The 19,552-nt window shown below is 42.3% G+C and overlaps 1 protein-coding gene across 5 annotated transcripts in view; it reads right to left on the bottom strand.

The window, feature by feature from the left end:
- Positions 1–12,316: 12,316 nt before the first annotated feature.
- The window catches only part of LOC142557839 (uncharacterized), a 265,220-nt gene continuing 257,984 nt past the window's right edge, over positions 12,317–19,552 (bottom strand). For all 5 annotated transcript variants that reach the window (XM_075670036.1, XM_075670038.1, XM_075670037.1 and 2 more), the window contains one exon: positions 12,317–12,451. The gene's annotated coding sequence lies outside the window, so the exon portion shown is untranslated. The remainder of the gene's footprint in view (positions 12,452–19,552) is intronic.

Here is a 19,552-nt window from a genome sequence, read left to right as displayed (position 1 = left end):
ACCGGTCGAATTCAAAACACTTGAAGAGCTATGCTGAAATTCCACATTAAGGAGCATTGTAATCGTCAGTGAATTTTTTTCCTTCCCCCATGAGCCGCACTCATGGCCGCTGGCGGCGTCGCTCGCAATATGGCCAGCGGCTGCTTCACTTGCTTCCACAGGCTGTAGCTAGGACTGCCACTCCAGAAGTGGAACGTAGGAGGCTCTCCAAAAGTGAAGCTAGTCCCCGCCATCTTGCTAGATGCAAGAAGCATGAAACGCCATAGTGGCTATTGCCGAACGCAGTGTATGTTTGTCGTATTTAGATTGTGCACGGTTGCAACTGATTGTGGCATGCTTGTCGAGGGCATTACAACACCTCAATATCTCATAGCTGCACCAGTCATGTAAGGATGACGCCTGGTTTACCTTTTCACTTGTAAAATAAGCTCTCGTTGTTTGCTCACGACCGTGTGTATGACATGCATACATTTGCTTCAGTTGGAAATGGTTGGGAAAGTGCTCACACATATGCACATGTCAATGTAAATGTGTGTCTTAAATACATACTCATTGGCACTTCACTGGGTATGATTTCGCACATAGCACATGCATGGGCTTCATATATCAGAAGGACAGGACGGGACTTTGCTGCTGGCTTGCAGTGGTCTTGGGTTGGGCTCGAACACGCTGTGCAGTTTCCTTCTACGACGACACGCTGTTCATTTCTACCACATGGTGTGCACCAAGTGCTTAGCACACAGCGCGAGTATTTTACTAGAGAAGCCAGTGAGACAAACGCGCATAGAAGACGTGGACAGGATGAGCGCTGGACTTGTACAAGGGAAGAGTTGCAATTTCAGTACTTGTTCCGTCCATTACCTTTGCGTACGTGTCTGTATGGTTCCTAGGCTTTCTTCCATCTATTTTCACCAACTCATCTAGCAATAAATTCTGCTGTAAAAGTCAGGCTTGAACGCAAGAGCATGAGCTCTCTATTACAAGAAAACCGCAGTGCTAAGATTCTGGGTATGCCACATTGCTGTGAAATAAAGAAAAAACAGTGTGCGCACTGATTTCAATCTTGTAATATTTATAAATTATTTAACACAGAACCTGGGCTCCCAACTGTGCTTCTATACAGTGAATGAATGTGCTTTTTAATTATTGCTAGGTATGACTTCGAAGTGTTTTCTGCTGTTTCGATGGGTGTGTAGCATTTTTTTTACTCATATGTTTCAACTGTCGTGCGTTTTAAAACAATAATTTTCTTTGGGTGCATATAGATATAACAGAATATTCACAGTAATGTTCCATACAACGAAACCTCTAGCTTCAGTATATGAATATCAAGTCTTTCAGGATGTAATTAAATACTGTACATGGTTTAATTGTGGCACCTTTTTTGTGCAAACATTGTTGTGTGCTAGAATAAAGAGCAGTTCATATAGTATTGCGATTTAAATAAGGCCTCCAATGGCATGAAGGCTTTTTCAGAACCATTTACAGCAGATACAGTACAGCAGATTTACAGCAGTACAGTTTCTCCCCATGTCCAAGCCATGTCATAGCGCTCACAAAATATAAAATGATGGTCGCGCCGTATGGTCAAACGCTGGCGGGCGGAAAGTGTATTCAATCTTTATACAAGGTGGCTGAAAAGATCTCATGTGAGTTAGTTGATAAACAGTGGTGAATATTAATTATGCAATCACATCACACGAACCTAGTTTGTGCAGAGAGACCATTCACAATTTGACCAAGTGAGGAAGTATGATTAGCGAAGCATATCGCCTATTAGATTTCTCGAATCCTGCAGCAACAAATTGATACATGAATACTTTTATCGACAACAGTTTCACACGACCGTAAACTAGTATAATTCTTAAAGGGTTTCTCCTTGATTTTTCATTGCGGAACCACAAATGCAGTGGAGTGCCGCACCTATTCCACAGCTCCCTATGCTGGAGCTTCCCTCTTTTTCTTGTAACAATATGGCCGGTTGCGGCTTCACTCGCTTCGTAGGTGGCTGTAACGGCTGCCACTCCATAAGTTTTATATAACCTCCGTGGTTAGGGCAAAACTGCATTGGCTGGACACGAGCCAGGGAGTCATAATAGGTTTTGTTTAATGTCTCAATTTATTCTGTTGGGTAGAGCAGAAAATTGGGCTCATTGGTTTATACTCATGGTTGCGGGCGGCACAAGGGACAAAGAGAAAGAAAACCGAGACAAAACATAGTCACTGCCAAACTCCTGCCCACTGCACATTTAAATGGCATGTTAAAAAATAATTCAGCACAATTGCGAATAGATTATGTAATGGTGACTGATGCATCAATGAGTGAGGAGAAAGCAGGTATGAGCATTCTCTCCAAGTCACTATCCTGGTCATATAGACCACAGCGCTACATCACCAAGACGCAGTGGCGGTGTGTGACTTTCGCATGCTGGCGCTCTGTCGCTGCCGAACCGAGGCACCCCATGTGTTGAGAAATGACAGTGCCCATGCGGCAGCGCTGTAATTACTTCTGATGTTGCTGCACCTTTCACTCGCCTGGACGGGTTAAGGCAGGGCCACGCTAGCAGCAGGAGAGTGCGACTACTGCGCGCATGGGTCCAAGTCCCATTTAATTGCAGCAGCCGCTGAACAAACAACAAAGTGAATAGTATGCACTTTCTTTTATTCGAGTTTGCCCACAGCATGCTTTTTATGGGATATATACACAGTTTATTAACGTTATAATGATATTTACTTTTAGAGGCACCAAAGTAAGATCAGCCGATACTTTACAAGCAGTACACCGCTTTTAGGTCAGAATAGCATTTTCAGCAAATTTGCGGTGGCCAATTTCGCCTGCTTCAGGAATTTCACTGTATAAGCTTGCCTGAATGAATTGGCATAGTATTTTATTTACTTATTTGTTTCCACAAGCAAGCAGGTACATGGTTGTGGCAGAAAAACAAGGGGAAAAAAAGCTGCGGAAAAGCAGCTTGACTGGCCCCAGGTTCCGTTTACAATGGCAGCAGCAGGGCAGGTGGGAAAAGTGGGAAAATAAATGTAAGGCACTTGAAAAAGACAGAGACAAAGACATTGCACTCATGGTTGTCTAATGAAAATATCCTGTGCTGCTAATCTACCTATATGTATCAAAGTTTGTCCCAAAATAAAAATTCACAGTGCTGATTGTTATGTATGATAATGTAGCCTCATTCTCTATTGATCCAAGCTGAAGTAGTGAATTCTGATGACAGGTGCTGTATGCGGCAGAATGCACATGCGCCACATGAACGGAGGCCTCCATTGCATGCATCTCAATCAATAAGTGATGGCATCTCAAATGTGCAGCTTCCTGCACCTCACCCTGCTTTCCCCAATTGCTGACCAGTTGTGTTCTCCACTTTCACTCGGTGTTTTGACAGAGGCAAGTCATGGCATGACAAAATACCCACGGTATGTCTATGGGAAGGCACTAGAAAGCTTCCAAGCTCTTCCAGTATAAGAAAACATACACGTATGTGAGGGCAGCAGAAAAGTAACAAGAATTGTTTTTTATTTTCAAACATTTCTAAAACATTAATCAACTTTAAGGTACGCTCTACAAAATGCAATGAACTTGTCTTAGCGCTTTATCCATTGTTCAAAACAGTTCAGTGCTTCCATTATTTTCTTCATCACTTCCACACCTTAAACACTTTCCATTAAGTGCTCATGTCGATATTGGAGATTAAAAATCGCAAGGTGTAATATCAGGGAAGCACAGAGAATGAGGTGAGGTTGTCACCCATTTTTGTCAGGAAGCGCTATGCTCAGCGACAGCTTAGGTGGCAGCACTGGTGTGGTGCACAAGCTCATCGCCCGAGTTCTGCTGGTGTGGGCATTTTCTTTTAATTGCATCGCATCACACAATCACTTAAGTTAAGCATTTTAATGTAAAAATGCAGCTATAGTGTCTGGCCTTGCAGCACATATTTAAGAATGAATCGGCTCTTTGATGTCAAAGCATCTCCGAAGAGTAAATAGAGCTCGATATGCATTGCCCTTGGTGCTGAGCCTCGAAATAAAGCAATGCTGTGAGCATGCAAAAATTTGCCCAAGTACACTGCTTCACCAAGTGATGAAGATGATAGTGCAGTATGCATGCCTAGAAGCGCAGGCAATTATTGCTGCTCTTTTGCTTCAGTAAAAAGATTTCCATTGCTTTTGGGTCCCCCCTCGTATTATCCACAGCCTCGGAAGTCTTCTTTGGTTGAAAGGGACTATGGCTGATTAAAGACAACAAAACAATATATTATAAAGGAGTGTGCAGCGAGACAGAAATATGCGAAGAGCTTAAAATAGCTGTTTCTTTTTATTCAATGTTTTGTGTGTTTTTTACACACATCCACACACACAAAACAAACAAATATCCATGTCTAATAGTCTGCTAGGCAGATGGCCTGCGCTGAAACAAGAAGAGCACATACAAAGAAAACAAATATAGCCCCTCAACATGAAACCAACAATAGCAAAGCAAGCTGCAGTAATAGAAAAAGTCATCAGTCCATTGTCTGTACAATAGAAAGAAAATGTACTGGAAAGGTAACAAGTACAAAAAAATGCAGCACAGACAAAGAAAGCTAGCATTGGCATTGTACATTGGGTATAAACATACAGAGCTGAAAAGAAAAGTCAGAATTATATATAAATATATATATATATATATATATATATATATATATATATATATTAATGACATACTTGAGTTGTCTTCAATTGTGAGCTCAGTTCACATCCTCATCACGTCATCTTGCTTGGTGCCATTCAGTCTGTCTTGCATCTGTGGTTATGTTTATATATTAATATTTATATTTTACTGCTGCAAGTCTTTCCGTCTCTCTCGTTACGGGAGATGATAGTCACAATGATCTCAACAATTCTTGTAACAAAACAAGACACGAAAGCCCAGCATGCCCAAGACAGCATGCAAAATCATACCGTATAATGTAGGAGAAAGCCAAAAAACAATGAAGGCATGCTATTTTTATGTACAAGCTAGAGCAATGATGTGTGTAGACACCAAAGGAAACAATAACGGGTGTGCAGGAGTGTACAGTTGCAGACTATACAGTCTTATAAAAGTGAATTTCTCTATATTTTAGGTCTTGCTGATTCGATATCACAAGCAGAAACTACGTAAGCACCACCCAGTGTCCACTTTCATTCCATCAGGGAAAATCAATGCAGTGCTAATAACTGCAACAATGCACCCATGTCAACACTCCACCTTGCAACATGCCGCGCTTTCTATGGACAAAGCCCAATTGCAAAGTGTTCAGGAAATGCATTCAACAATAAACGAATGTCATTTTTAATGCATGTCAAGCTCACTGCTCGAAACACAGAAAACGCCGTTCAATTTGCACCAGTGTGAGTGAATAGAAATATGGTTTATGTCAGCACCAGCACTTGTCTCTTCAGTTGCCCCCATGCCATGAAAAGACCTGCATGCAGGCAATGACAGCACCCTTACATTTTGTCAGTCACTTGAAGGATGGATGGGTCACCATGCAATAATGGGCAGGGCACTGCTTCTGCTGCTGGTTTGTTTTATTTCATGAAGATTTGTTCATCTGCCACATCAGAAGCAAGTACTTTGAGCCTCCTGTCCATGCGCTTCTTGGTATGCTCACATGTGCCTGAATTAAAGGGAACCCTTATTCTGTGTCCAGACAGTGATTTTACAAGTCACAAAGTCACTTGCTGCCACACTCTACATAGCTCTTGTGTTTTTAAACATGAAGGAAAAGTACTAGCTTTAAAGGGCATGTTCTCTTTTGTATTGGTGCACAGTGTAAAAGACAAGCCAGCACTTTGCTTCACACTAGTGAGCTTTTCATATAGAGGTACAAGAACTCAATGGGATCACTAGTAAAATGGTCGTACCTGTGCTAAAGTTTTTATGCTTCTTTGTACTGAGAAACTATGCATAATTCATGCTGCAAGCCAGTTTGGCATGCTGGGCTGATTTTCTACAGAAAAGGACTGGGTGACTGGCAGGGATGCAGCAGATCACATGATCAAAAGCACTGATTGACTGTGTGATGAAAAACAGCTTATCAGGGTGTGAAGCTCTTACACTCTAAAAACAGTTGCACCCTTTGGGGTGCATATTTGCCGCACAACAATAATCGTCATCTGTCTTGCCTGCATTTCCTTTCTTTAACGAATGGCATGTGCATTATCAGCATGACATAGCATTCCCGAGAGGAAAGTAACGAGCGCAGCGTTTTCAAGAAAGGAAATGCGGGCAAGGCAGGTGGTGATTATTGTTGTGTGGCAAATATACACTCCAAAGGGTGTAAACTTTTCTTTGAGTCTATATAGCTCAGCTCAGCTTATGAAGATCTTGTGCAATGCCACTATTTTCGAAAAGACAGGCTTCTACAACAAGCAATGCAGGTTCATCATTCATCACCAGTGGTGAAGCAAAATGTGCAGTGGAAGCAGTCTTTATTTCTTCTGCATTTGGCTGCACCTAAGGCTTTTCTGTGTCTCCCAGAAAACACAGCATTTGTTTGCACATGATCTACCTCCAACACCATTGGAAGAAAGAAAATGTACTATATTCTACATGCAGTGTCATTTAGGCAAAAACTCGCATTTTGAGCAGTACGCTGTTTCAGGGTGGAGATTCAGGTAAAGCTTGGCACATAATCAGAAGAGCACAGCACATCTCGCATCAGTGTGGCTGGCTGGCTTTCCTCCCATGCTCATTGGAATGCAATTGAAGCTCCTGTGCTCAAGCAATCATCTCATGGTGAATAATGCATCCAATTATGGGGTGCCCATCACAAAGAGCAAGACTAAAACACATGTAGCCCACTTCTGTGAAAACATTACAACTTGCTTTCTAACCTTAAAGTGAGATGAACAGCTGCATTTTTACCTAATCAGAGCCTTGTGTATAGCTCTGAGGAGATTGGCGTCCTCCTAGGCAAATAAATAAATGGACAGTCAAAGAGATTAATGCAGAACAAGAAGCAGCTCCCAAGCTCAGAATTTACCAAACACACCCCCCACACAGAAAAGCAGAGCACATGACAGCTGCAGATGCAATTAACAGTGCAGCGCATGTAGGTTTTGTAGCCCAAAGCAGTCTTGCAGGATGCATTCAAAGCAATGCTAGCCTCACACACAACTGAGGCTATGCCAGCAAGCATTTATGTCAGTGCAACTGGAAGTAAAGATGTTGAATGTGCATGAAAAGTGGGCTAAATGAAATGCTGAGAAGTAAATTTTACAGTTGCAGAAGAGACAAAAATGTGTGACAAATGCAGCAAAGCAATGTTCAACCCTGAACATGAAAGGCAACTGTATTTACGTTATGCCACCATGGTAGTGCACATTAGCATAAAGCAAAACATGTTAACTGCAGCTGTGTAAAATGACGAACTTGTAGGTTAACAATGTATGGAAGAGCAAAGCTTTAAACTAAATGGCAGAGTTCCACCAATAGCTTTTTTTTTCTTTTTTGCATTGTTGGTTTCCAGGATAACCTTGGCCCATAAATACATTCTATAACTCACAGGTGTGCATTGTGTACTAGAAATGCAACAGGGACACTGGACACACAAACAGATGCATGACAGTGCGCCCAGCGTCTCATATTTCCTGTTTTTCCAGCATGATCAGTTACACCATTGCACCTTGTTTTATGCATGGTGCATCATGAACTTGCATGAAGTGATAAAACTTATCAAAATACTTATGATAAGTTTGTTCAAAATTTATACTGTCCAAAATTGAAAGTGATAGTATGTTGTTGAATATAATCTTGCAGAAGTACTAATTCAAGTACTGGCTAGCTATATGATAAAGAATATTAACAGCAAAGCTGTTTAGGGACTCGCAATGTCCATTGAGCGCGGTTGTCAGCATTCCTATGTCACGCCAGGCGAAGGTTCCCCGCTGGGCCAACAGATTATTAGCACATGCCAGGTGGTGGGAAAGGAGGATGGGAGAGGATAGGAGTATATAAGAGAGAGCAGGCCCATCAGACGACCATAGAGAAAGACGCCCTTTTGCACCATGGACGCCAACTGTTAGGAGGTCTCAGTGCACATGCCGGTGAATTCTGCCTGTACCCACTTCGGAAACAGCGGACACCGAACGGCTAGAACGTCAGCGCACGCTCATCAAAGCATCGGGGTTTTCCTGCGTTTCCCTAAGAAACATGAACCGCATATCCTAGCTCAACGCAATGATACAGATGAGAAATGAGAAGATTGGAGTAATAAACATTAGCAATAAATTGAGAGGATAATCAAACGAAACCAATAATTACTCAATAACAGAATAGATAATCATAAGAAAAGAATAGATTATCACATGAAAAGAAGAGATAATCACAAGAAAAGAACAGGTACACAAAAGATAATCACAAGGGAAACATAGGAGAACCACAGCTCCGTCGTTTCCTCAGATTTCACAAGCGTGAAACTGGCTTTAATTTTTTGAAATATTTTTAACTAAACTTTTAGTCAGCAAACAATTGTACAAATCCAAAAATAAACTGCTACATGAAATACTTAATGGTGCAATTTCTAACACATAACCGAGATTTGTGCAAGGTCATTTTTCACACAAATAAATAAAACACTTCAAAATCAAGCAGATGTGCCAGAACAACCATTCAGTTGTCATGTTGAGCGAGGACCTCCCACCCACAGTGCTCTGCTTTACACAATAACTGAACACCTTCGAAGCATTATGCATCCTAATATTTCTGTGCTTCGGAAAGACTCTTGGATTCCGAGCGGCTAAAAAATTTACACTACAATATTTACAGGTGCCTATGCAAATATGAACTGCACCGTAATCCTGCACTGCACAGCTATCCTTGCCACACCTTTGAGACTGCGTTGTGACTTGCATATTCATTGTGTCAATCTTGACCTTACCACTTTTTTATTAGTGTTTCCAAATGTCTCATTCTGTCATCTATTCAGTGTCACCCCTATTGATCAGGGACACACAAAGAAGGTCTGTGCACTGACTTTCCTCCAGTGCTGCAAGAAGACAAAACAGGCGGCACTTCACTTGGCTGAAGCAACTCTGTTTTCGAAGTGCTACGTTGACTGAGAACAGACGTTTTCCAATTCTAGTGGATGAACAATTGAGTGGTGAAGACACCGTGTGTTACAAAACAAAATAGGGCACGAAATGTGATCCCTTGTTAGATATGAGACAATGAGCCAGGAGTAAATTCTAAAAGTTTTTTTTAAATTGTTGTGAGACATATGCATGTATGATGCATAACCTGATCGGCATTTTTTTGTCTCTCTAAGTCCATAGCCTCTCTTGTCTTAAGTCATCACTTACACATAAAGCCCTATGGTATACTTCCTTTACTACTGATATAAAAGTGTTAACATATTAGTTAGTTAAATGGGGTTTAATGGCGCAAAAGCGGCTAAGGCTATGCTGCGCCAAACACAAGGTGGTGTTGTTAACATATCCTGTAAACAGCTTTGTACCTGATTTATGTGTAACAATGTTAAGCTAAACAAATTGGGAAAATAAGTTTGTCTTAAGAAATTCAGCTGTCTTATCTCAAAGGTACCATACTGTTTTCAAACATATACACATTGGCTGCTCTGGGAATAAGGGCTGCCGTGTGAACCACTGCCGACACAGGGGTAACATCTTGCGGATACACTTGCAATGCCCAAAGTTGGTGAGGAACGCTCCGATGAGGTCAAAGCACAACTTCAGACCAGCTGCAGACAGGCAGGATGTTTTAAAACAACTTCGAACCACACAGAGTTCTTCTGAAGCCATTTAGCACCAATTATAAGCAACTGGATTGAGAATACATACACACTTGTGCTTTGGGTTTAGCACAATAGTTACAAGCAACATCTGCCAGTTTCATAATCATATGTAAGCACAATATAAAGGCTAAGCTCAACTTATGTTGTAGATGCAACCAGATTTATGCACCACATTTATACACTTGGAAATGCTCTTGTATCACCTTAGCATTTCCCCCTGTATTTTACACACTAGAATACAAATATTTGAAGACATAAACGTGCTCATGCACAAGATCCTTGCACTTCATTATATGGAACTAAAGATTGAAATGATCAATTGCGCTTTTCCACTAGGGCCTTAACAGGACACACAAGCGATGTGAGGAGGAAAAAAAATAAAATGCAACAGTTGCAGTAAAGCAATCTATAAAACAAAGAAGCAAAAGGAACTCACATGAGTTTTCATGCAAGATTTCAGACTGCATTTTCATCCTATGACAATAATAAATGCATCTGTGCACTCATAAAACAAGTTAGAGGAACACACCTAAACTATATCAGTCTTTAAATTGCACAATGGTGCCAAAAGCTAAGCACCTTGGTGTAACACACTGTCGTTACTGCCTCAGCCAGCTGTGTGTGCCATAATGTAATTGGGGTGCATTACCTCATTTGGGTGATGCCCAACAGTTCAAGGACCATTGTAAATGTAACACAGCACAAAGGGAACCTAAAATTAATGATGTGCCTGCATTTAACATTTTAGCACACATGCTCGTAGGCATCACCATTCCTGCACATCAGTCTGCTACATTCCTTTATTGCACCAGATTGTGTATGCAAGTGTTTGGTTATTTTTGTTAAGATCAAGTGCCAAAAGCAGAGGTTGCGTGTGAAATGATACTTTCTCATCGAGACTACATCCTTGCTTTATTTGTGGGTCTATCAGTTTTCTTGGAATTTTCAACAGCAGAGCAAAACATGCAATTACAAGTATGAATTTTGAAGTCATATGGTAAACTCAGACCAATACATATACAATATTTATAACATCAGAAATGTACAGTTCATTGACAGGTGACATGCAGGCAGTGTCTACAAATGTGTTCAATAAATATGTGGCCTTTGCACATGTAATATTTGCCTTACAACTACACTGACATTGTACAGCAGAACATAAGAACTTGAACAATGCAGCCACGAGGTCACAAGAATACTGGAAAGACATTAACGACAACCAGCAGCTACTTTTGTAGACAGCCTTTCTGGAACTACCTTTTGGTTTAAAGGTGCTTTGATTAGGGCTTTTTGGCACGACATGATTGAAGGTGTATTGATGCACTGCAGAGATGAACAGACACTGACAAAAAATAAAGACAGGTGTGAGGTACCTGTTCCTTTCTTGTTTTTTCGTCAATGTCAGTCTGTGTTCACCTTTGCAGTACATCAATTTACCTTCAGTCATGCCTTTTGGTAGACCACAACAGCAGAAAAAAAAAAGAATGCAGATCATTTTTGTCTTCCTTTTATTCTACAATGGTGACCTCATGGTATGGCCTCCATCACCAGCATGGAGTATTACATGTCAGCCACATTTGTATACTACAATGAAAGTGAGCTAAGAAAAAAAAAAGAAGAAGAAAGCAGCCTCTTCTGAGAGGTACCTTCTGCCTTCTACACATTGGCCATTCGAATATTCCAACTTTCAACCTTTCTGTTAACTTTCATGATTACATTCTCAGCTTTGCTGACATGGCAGTCATCAGAATGAAAATTTGTGCGCCTGCATGAATTCCTTATCATTCATTTCTGATGTAAAAAAAAAGTTTAGTATTCTGTTCTTTTTTTTTTAACTGCGGTAACGCTATTATACTCCAAAAGTTTTTAGGAAACACGAGAATTTGCTCAACATACTTCTCAGAACAAGCAGGTGGGTTTATGATTCAAGCATAATACCCTCAATAAATCTGCGCCAACAATGTGTGGCTGATGTATGAAATGCTATCATAGATTGTCAGCTTGCCATACCTGGTTGGTAATGCACAAATAGTTTACTCACATTGTAACATAAAACTCTTGCAAGGTGACTTGATTCATTGGGTCCACACAAAACCACATTTTGTTTTAACCAGTGTTAGCTTAACAAGTGACACATATGTAACACTGTTGAAACCCAATGACAGTGACTGCAGCCAAGCTTTTTCACCATGACTTGGACATTTTGGCTAGAGTGACCAAAAATAGATTGCATTGCGTTTATGCCAACCACGCTGCTAAGAATCTTTTGGAGGCCTTAATTTGTTCAGATTACCTGAAAGACAAAGCTGTGTTCCTTCTCCTCCTTGCTACCATGACATGATTTGTTGTGTGAGATCGCAGTTTCCCACAAGCAACCTTGGCACTAAGTCTTCTCCCAAATGCAGGTCCGCCACCACGGACATCTGGCACATATTGGCTTGTAGAAATGTTGAGGGTGATGTCACAACCTGCTCTGAGTGATTATGCTCTCATGTGGCAGAGCTCTACAGTGAAGGTGCACATTATTCGAACCAGAAGCTGCTTGACTCGTGTCTCTGGGCTGCACAGGACTCATCAAATGCAGGTACGAGATGAACACACAAGGATGACACACTGCACTGGTAGTGGTTGTCACTCCTCCCAGACTTGGCTGCTTTCTGAGAAAAGACGGGAAACAAATGCCCTTGTTTTCATGCCACAGCAGAGCCCCACAACATGCGACCCCGAAAAATGTAGCGAGGCACTACAGTTAAACATGGATACATTCAGACCTTTGTCATCCTTTGTCATCGCTCCCTGCCACCCACACAGATTGCAAGGACTTTCACGTCAGCAGTATATTCTACCATCAAGATTTTCTCCCGCCTGCATTCCGAGACTACCCCCGTGGGTCCTGCCTAAACCTTTCATTAATCTGCAGATCCCTGGAATCACAAAAAAGTCATAAGTTTTATCCATTAGCCTTAAGCAACTTACCCTGTTTCACATTTATGCAGAGAACAGAGATACTGTACATGTGTATACCAATGGCTCTGTCACACTATATGCCTCCATTGCAGCCTTCGTCATCCCACATATAATCATTCCATGGTGGTTTAAACTAGACCATAGATCAATATCAACTGCCACAGAACTTGATTCTATCCGAGAGGCTCTTTGATTTCTCTCCAAGGAGCCTCCTTGTGTATGGTAGATATTCTGCGTTTATAAGCCAGCTCTTCAAACCATTGACTGTGTCCTCGGACAGGGCCCACATTATCCAGCGGCTATAGGAATTACAGAGCATCTCGACCATACAAATAAAAATGGCCATAATATCACCTTTCAGTAGGTACCTTCACTCTGTGGCGTGATAGAGAATGAACAGGCAGATGCTGAAGCAAAAACTGATTTAAATAATGCTTCTGAGGTACGCATTCTGTTCTCACAGACACAAATGCCTTACTTCGTTGCGTAATACGCAACCTTATGTTGCAGCACTGGACCCAACCAGATCGACGACACAAGAAGGTGCATATATGGGACCCACAAATAATATTCTGTATGCCTCATAAGTTCAAAAGAAGCCAAACATGCATGGTGAACCAGATTCACCTTGGTGTCGATTTCACTTAGGGTTATAGGCATCTGATAGGTTGCAGTGATACTAGCCCAAACTGAATACTGTCAACTGCCAGAAACACTTGATCATATATTTTGCGTTTGTCCTACATATGCGCGAGAACGACAGAAACTGGTCTCTTTCATTGCAAACGTAGATAAAAGGCCACAATCAGACGAGTTTATTTTAGGTCCTCGGCCTAATGCAAACAGTGCAGCCCTGATAACCAGCGCCGCCATAGCCTTTCTACAAGCCACCGGGCTGGACACATGGCTTTAAAGAGGCCACAACGTTGTGAACTTGCATATATGCACCTCCTTGTATATATGCCCTTTTCCTCCCAGTCCCTCTTCCCCAGTGTAGGGTAGCAGGCCAGGGCAAGTTATAGCTCAGGCCAACCCCGCTGCCTTTCTGTAAACAAATTTTTCTCTCCCTCTGTCGAACCCACTTATAACAATATTCAAGTGCCACAAAAATTCCATTGTTATAATCAATAATTGTTATCGTGGGGTTGCATGAAAAAAAAAATCAGAATAGGGGGATCAGAGAGCTGTAGCAAGAAAAATATAATGGCGGGGAGGCCAGTGTCCCACCTAACTGCCTTCCTCTATCCGGCTGCCGATTGGGTTCACTCGTTTAACTGCTTCCTCGGTGCTCCAATCGTGCGTAACAAGCCATGGCTGTCACCGTTAAAGAATGGCACTGCTATAACAACTGCAAAGAGGGGTCAAGGGCGGCAAGCGATATGTGAGCTCCACCGAGGCATCGCTTTGGTGGCCTCAAAAGTGGTCTTTTAAAATATGCGAGAACATTGCCGTGGCAGCCTGTCAGCTTGAGAAATCCAGAACAAACACTGGGGCAAGACTGCCACAAGCATCTCACCACCCATGTACTTCTCACTGACTTGCACAAGAAGACCCCATGTCCGTCAGCCTTGTTTGCTTTGCACGAAGCTCACCGATATCCTTCCCCAAGGCATCCAGTTGCTCTATGTAGTGCAGCAGAAGGTTCCTCGTGACAACGAAGCCCTGGAGGGACCTGCCCTACTGCACCATCGCTGCTGTCGTCACTGTCGCTATCTAATGCAAGCACATTCACAATGATCGCTTCATCGGACAGAAGTACTTAGTTTCCAAATCTATAGCAGTGTGCTTTTTTTTTCACCGGCAACATCATGCATTGCCGATAATCAGCAGGCAGATCAGTGATCTTCCATTTCAGTGGCGAGTCAAACAATGCTGAGAAACCAAGTGGCCAGGAACGACTTTGATGCAACCAACAAAGATGAATGTGAGCGACCTAATCTATTGGCAAAACTGCACAGAATGAGAGGGCAGTGGGCAAGCTGGGAGCAGCACAGTTGGCGCGGTCCTTAAGTGTTGCGGAGGATGGCGCAGCATAGAACTATGTGTGCAGCCCATTCATGTAAGGAGGGGTGGAAAGGCGAGGGAAGAGAGGCGCATGAGACTGGTAATACAGAGAAGGCTGGAAAATGAGCACACGGTGGCTGTTATGGCACTGGGCCATCGTGCAGTGGCCCAAATTTCTTTTTTTCTTTTCCTTTTCAAGGACTTTGCATTTCATTACCTTTTGGCACGGACACCTAGTAGCCAGATTTCATTATAACCGATAATGCGACATGGTGGCATTGTAGTAAGCAGGTTACTGCACCACAGAAGTTGACGGTGCACAGCTTCTCCTTGTTATAACCGATTTGTTAAAGCCAGTACCATTATTTGTCATAAAAATTGTAACAGCAGCAGTGAAGGGGGAAGGGAGTGGTATCACTCCCTTCCCCCTAAACTTCTGCCTTTCCCCTTATATAAGGTATCCGTCTTCCGTCAAAAAAATTTGGTTGACAGTCAGCGCTTGTGTCTCGTCCTTCTTACTTTGTGGATGCATGTGTTGGCACTGTTACAATTTTTATGTCAAGTTTGCACCAACTCGCCCAGAAAGAAGTTTTAATGAAGTACCATTATAAGTGGGTTTAACTGTATATTGAACTCTGAGGTAGTGGAAGGGGATCCCAATAGTTCAATAAGTCGAAATATAAAATACTTATCTGAAACAGCTTATCTGAAAAAGCTTATCTGAAAACACCACAAGTCTGAGACAGCCTCCTGAGAATGTGCAAAGCAGGAATTTACCGCACCCATGCCCAGAGCCACTCAGTGAAAAGATTGAGTGCCATTGATTTCATGTGAAGTGCGTGTGTAAGACTGGGAGGCCTTTCATGTTCTTGAAGTAGTGCAGTGATCCTCTTTCCTATAACAAAGGGCCACCGGTAGCTTGCTTCACTGCAGGGTGGTTAGTTCTTTCTGCTATTAGTATGCTTCACCACATTACACTATTGTGACGCAAAGCTTACTGAAACAAATCCGGCATTATAGAGCACAAATAAGACCCTTGCTGCCTGAGTGTTCCATGTTATGAGACACGCATCTTGCTAAATTTAACTGCATGACATGTGCTGCCTTCATATTCAATGCCTTGACAGCATCTTTCATGGGTGCAGTGTGTGTCATATCAGGTCAACTAACACGCCATCTATGCACCCTCGAACTACACATGCCTTTCCTTGCCCGCTATTTCCACTAACCCCCATTCCCTCATTCTGGTATAAAATATCGAGTGCAATAATGGAAGTGGAAGGCATCATTTAAAGAGCCTGATAGATTGGGTGAGCCCACTCACTGGTCATCATGCTTAAAGAAGACAACAGGTTGCAGTCATGCATGGACCCAAGAAAAATAAATTAATGCCATAAAAGGGAGCATTATCAGATGCCCCGCCGAGAAGACATAGAAGCGGAGCTGTCAGGTGCGAAGATATTTTCTCGCCTTGATTCTAACGCCGGATTTCATCAGATTCTTCTGGATGAGCTGTCTTCCAAAATATGCATGTTCGCAACTCCCTTTGGCCGTTATCGGTTTCTTCGACTGCTTTTGGCATTACATTGGCAAGCTAAGTGTTTCAGAAGGCACTTGATGAGATAGTTAATGGCCTGCCTAGTGTGCGATTGTATGTAGATGTGTTCATTTGGGACACTACCAGAGAAGAACACGATGACAGGCTTAAAAACGCAATACGAGCAGCAGCAAAAGCAGGGCTGGCATTCTACGTGTCAAAATGCTTGTTTGGCATTGAGGAAGTTTTATTTCTTGGTGACATTATCAGCAACAGGGGCATACGTCCTAACCCTGCTTTAGTCAAAGCTCTGCTGAAAATGCCAGCATCACAGAACAAGCTAGCTGTACAGAGGCTCTTAGGGCGTTGTCAACTACTTTGGAAAATGTGTACCCTCACTCTCCCAGCGCACTTCCATTTTGCGTTCGATGCTGAAACATGATGTTTTTCACTCAACGCCCAACCATCTGAGTGAGTGGGAGGCTTATGCAAAAAGCTTAGTAAATCGCCACTTCTAGCAATTTTCAAGCCCAACAGAGAAATAAAGATAACATCAGATACCTCGCAGTACGGTGTCGGCTTGGCGCTGATGCAACGTCACGTAAATACCTGGAGGCCTGTGGCTATGCTTAAAAAGCTCTGAACAAATTGGAGCAACGCTATTCCCAAATCAAAAAGGAATCTCTGGCATTAGTTTTCATATGCGAAAAGTTTTATCACTTTGTATACAGTCACCCGTTCGTTCTTGAGAGTGACCATCGCCCATTAATTTACATATAAAAAAATCCATTGCCGATACGCCGCCAAGAGTGCAGCATTTATTTTTGCTGTTGTTGAAATATGATTACACCTCAACTTTTGTTCCCGGAAAACAGATGGTTGTGGCAGACTTGCTTTCCCAGGCACTTGCTTCTGAAGATGACACAGCCTCGCCCACAAGTGACGTCGAAATTCACGGAGTCACCATAGTGTTGGCACTCGTAAGTGAAAAACCGCTCCAAGGCTTGCAAGTGAGACCGAATGTGACATATATCTCAACCAGGTACTACAAAAGCTTACGAATGGGTGTGCTGTGAAAGGTCCGCTAAAGCCAGCTGCTTCCGAACTCTCTGTGGTAAAAGGGATCCTTTTGAAAATAACTAAGGCTGTAGTGTCAAGTAGCATGTGCTAGGACATATCAAAGCACATTCATGCAGGGCATCTCGGCACTGGAAAATGCAAAGCTAGAGCAACACAGCTAGTATACTGGCTAAAACTAAATTCTGATATTGAAATGCTAGTCCACAAGTGTCTGGTATGCGCCAGACTTATGCGTATAAGCAACAGTTATAACCACTAATCTTGTGCGGAGCACCTACACAAGCTTGGTACCGTGTTGGTGTTGATTTGTTTCAGTACATTATCTGTTTGCCTATGACTCAATGTCAAACTTTCCAGAAGTGGAACTATTGCCCAATACTCCAGAAGTGGAACTATTGCCCAATACCACAGCCAGTTCTGTGATAAAAAAATTGGGAGCTATCTTTTCCCATTGTGGTATATCTATCGAAGCTTGCATAGATACTGAATGGCCCACAGTTTGCCAGTAATGAATTTGCGTTGTTTGCACAGCAGTATGATTTCAAATATATCACATCCAGCCCAGGGTACACTTGGATGGTCTTGCTGAAAAAGCTGTACAGATAATTAATTGCATTCTAAAAAAGACAACGGGAGTGAATTAAAGCTTTTGGCTTGGCGGCCTAAATTACAGAACAAGTCCACTGGAGGATGGCTGGTCACTAGGGGAGCTGCTGCAAGGAAGATGTCTGCGCATGCCCATACCGGACCCTTGCTGCCACGTGAATGAGGAAGCACAAGCAGAGCAAGCACAGCAGACGTGCACTTCCCAGCCTCAAATGCAATGACCTCGTTCGCATAAAGGGGACGGTACGGGCACAAAAAGCTGCTTGAATTAGCTGGACCACGTTCCTTCTACGTGGAAACACAAGACCGCAACACCTTACGCTGTAATTGGCAGCACCTCTTGGCAATGAAAAAACCTTTTGAGGACACTACAGATGAAGAGGATTATGATGAAGACCAGGTTCCGGCCTCTCTAGAATCTCGCACATCCAGCTCGTCGAGTGCACCAGTGGCAAGTTCTTGACAGCCACCTTCACAACCAGTTCTGCCACAATGAAAGTCGCTGCATCAAACCCGTCCTCCTGAACGCCTGGGATATGATCAAAACTTCCAGCAGACAAGCCAACGGTGGTGAAGGGGAAGATGTATCATATCAGGTTAACAAGCACAAGCCATCTATACATTGTTGAACTACAGGTGCCTATATTTCCATTGACCCCCTTGCCCTCATTCTAGTATAACATACCAAGCGAAATAAACATAGCAGTTCACTATTGTGTTGACACACGTGTTGTTTGTTTCTTTGACCATGACCAATTCGATACAAAGTGTGAAGCAGCATTCGATATATTCGATGTGGCAGTGAATGGGAGTTCAATTTATGCCTCGCAAAATGCTATACTTTTCCATGGGATTTCCAAGGGAATGTCAGATATGTTTGACCTAATCAATAATTCGATATACGTGGGTTCGATTTATTTAGGTTCGACTGTAGCTGCTAATCTTAAATTTTGAACAAAGGCAGCATGTTGGTACATACCAACACACGTGCTGCATCCAGATGGCTGAAACAAAGCTTTTTTTTACTTAAATGGCAGGCTTCAGCGACACAACCCAGCTTTTCTGTGATGAAATTATCATGGCCACGCATAGTAGCAGAGAGTGTACAGAGATCTTCCTTGAAGAAAACTGTTACTTCCACTACAGTCACACACTTCTACAAGGAAATCAATGATCTATATACCGAAGGACTCTGCATGTTTTGTATGCTTTGTAGCTATTCTAGTGTATATGTACACAGGTGTGATTACTGGTTGTGTAATTCTTGAATGTATGGTACTCTTTTTCTGGTTACTTATTCTTTGTTTGTGTATTTGTATGAATACTTATACTGGTGTCGTAGTGTTGTATACATTTTGAGGCAAAACTCATTGTCTCTTTTCTTTTTTTGTACTTATTGCTTGTATTCCCCTCCTGCAATAATGCCTGTATAGCACTACAGGTTTTCAGTAATAAATAAATAAAATAATAAATTAAAAAGTTGACAGTCACTTTAGCATATGCTGAAGATGATGAAGGCAAAAGCCTGCACAATCACGAGACATTAAACTACTTGGCATTCTCA

The sequence above is a fragment of the Dermacentor variabilis genome, chromosome 9, assembly GCF_050947875.1.
Source record: "Dermacentor variabilis isolate Ectoservices chromosome 9, ASM5094787v1, whole genome shotgun sequence".
Classification (NCBI taxonomy): Eukaryota; Metazoa; Arthropoda; class Arachnida; order Ixodida; family Ixodidae; genus Dermacentor; species Dermacentor variabilis.
Note: the sequence above shows the minus strand (reverse complement) of the source record. Positions and strands in the feature narration are given on the sequence as shown.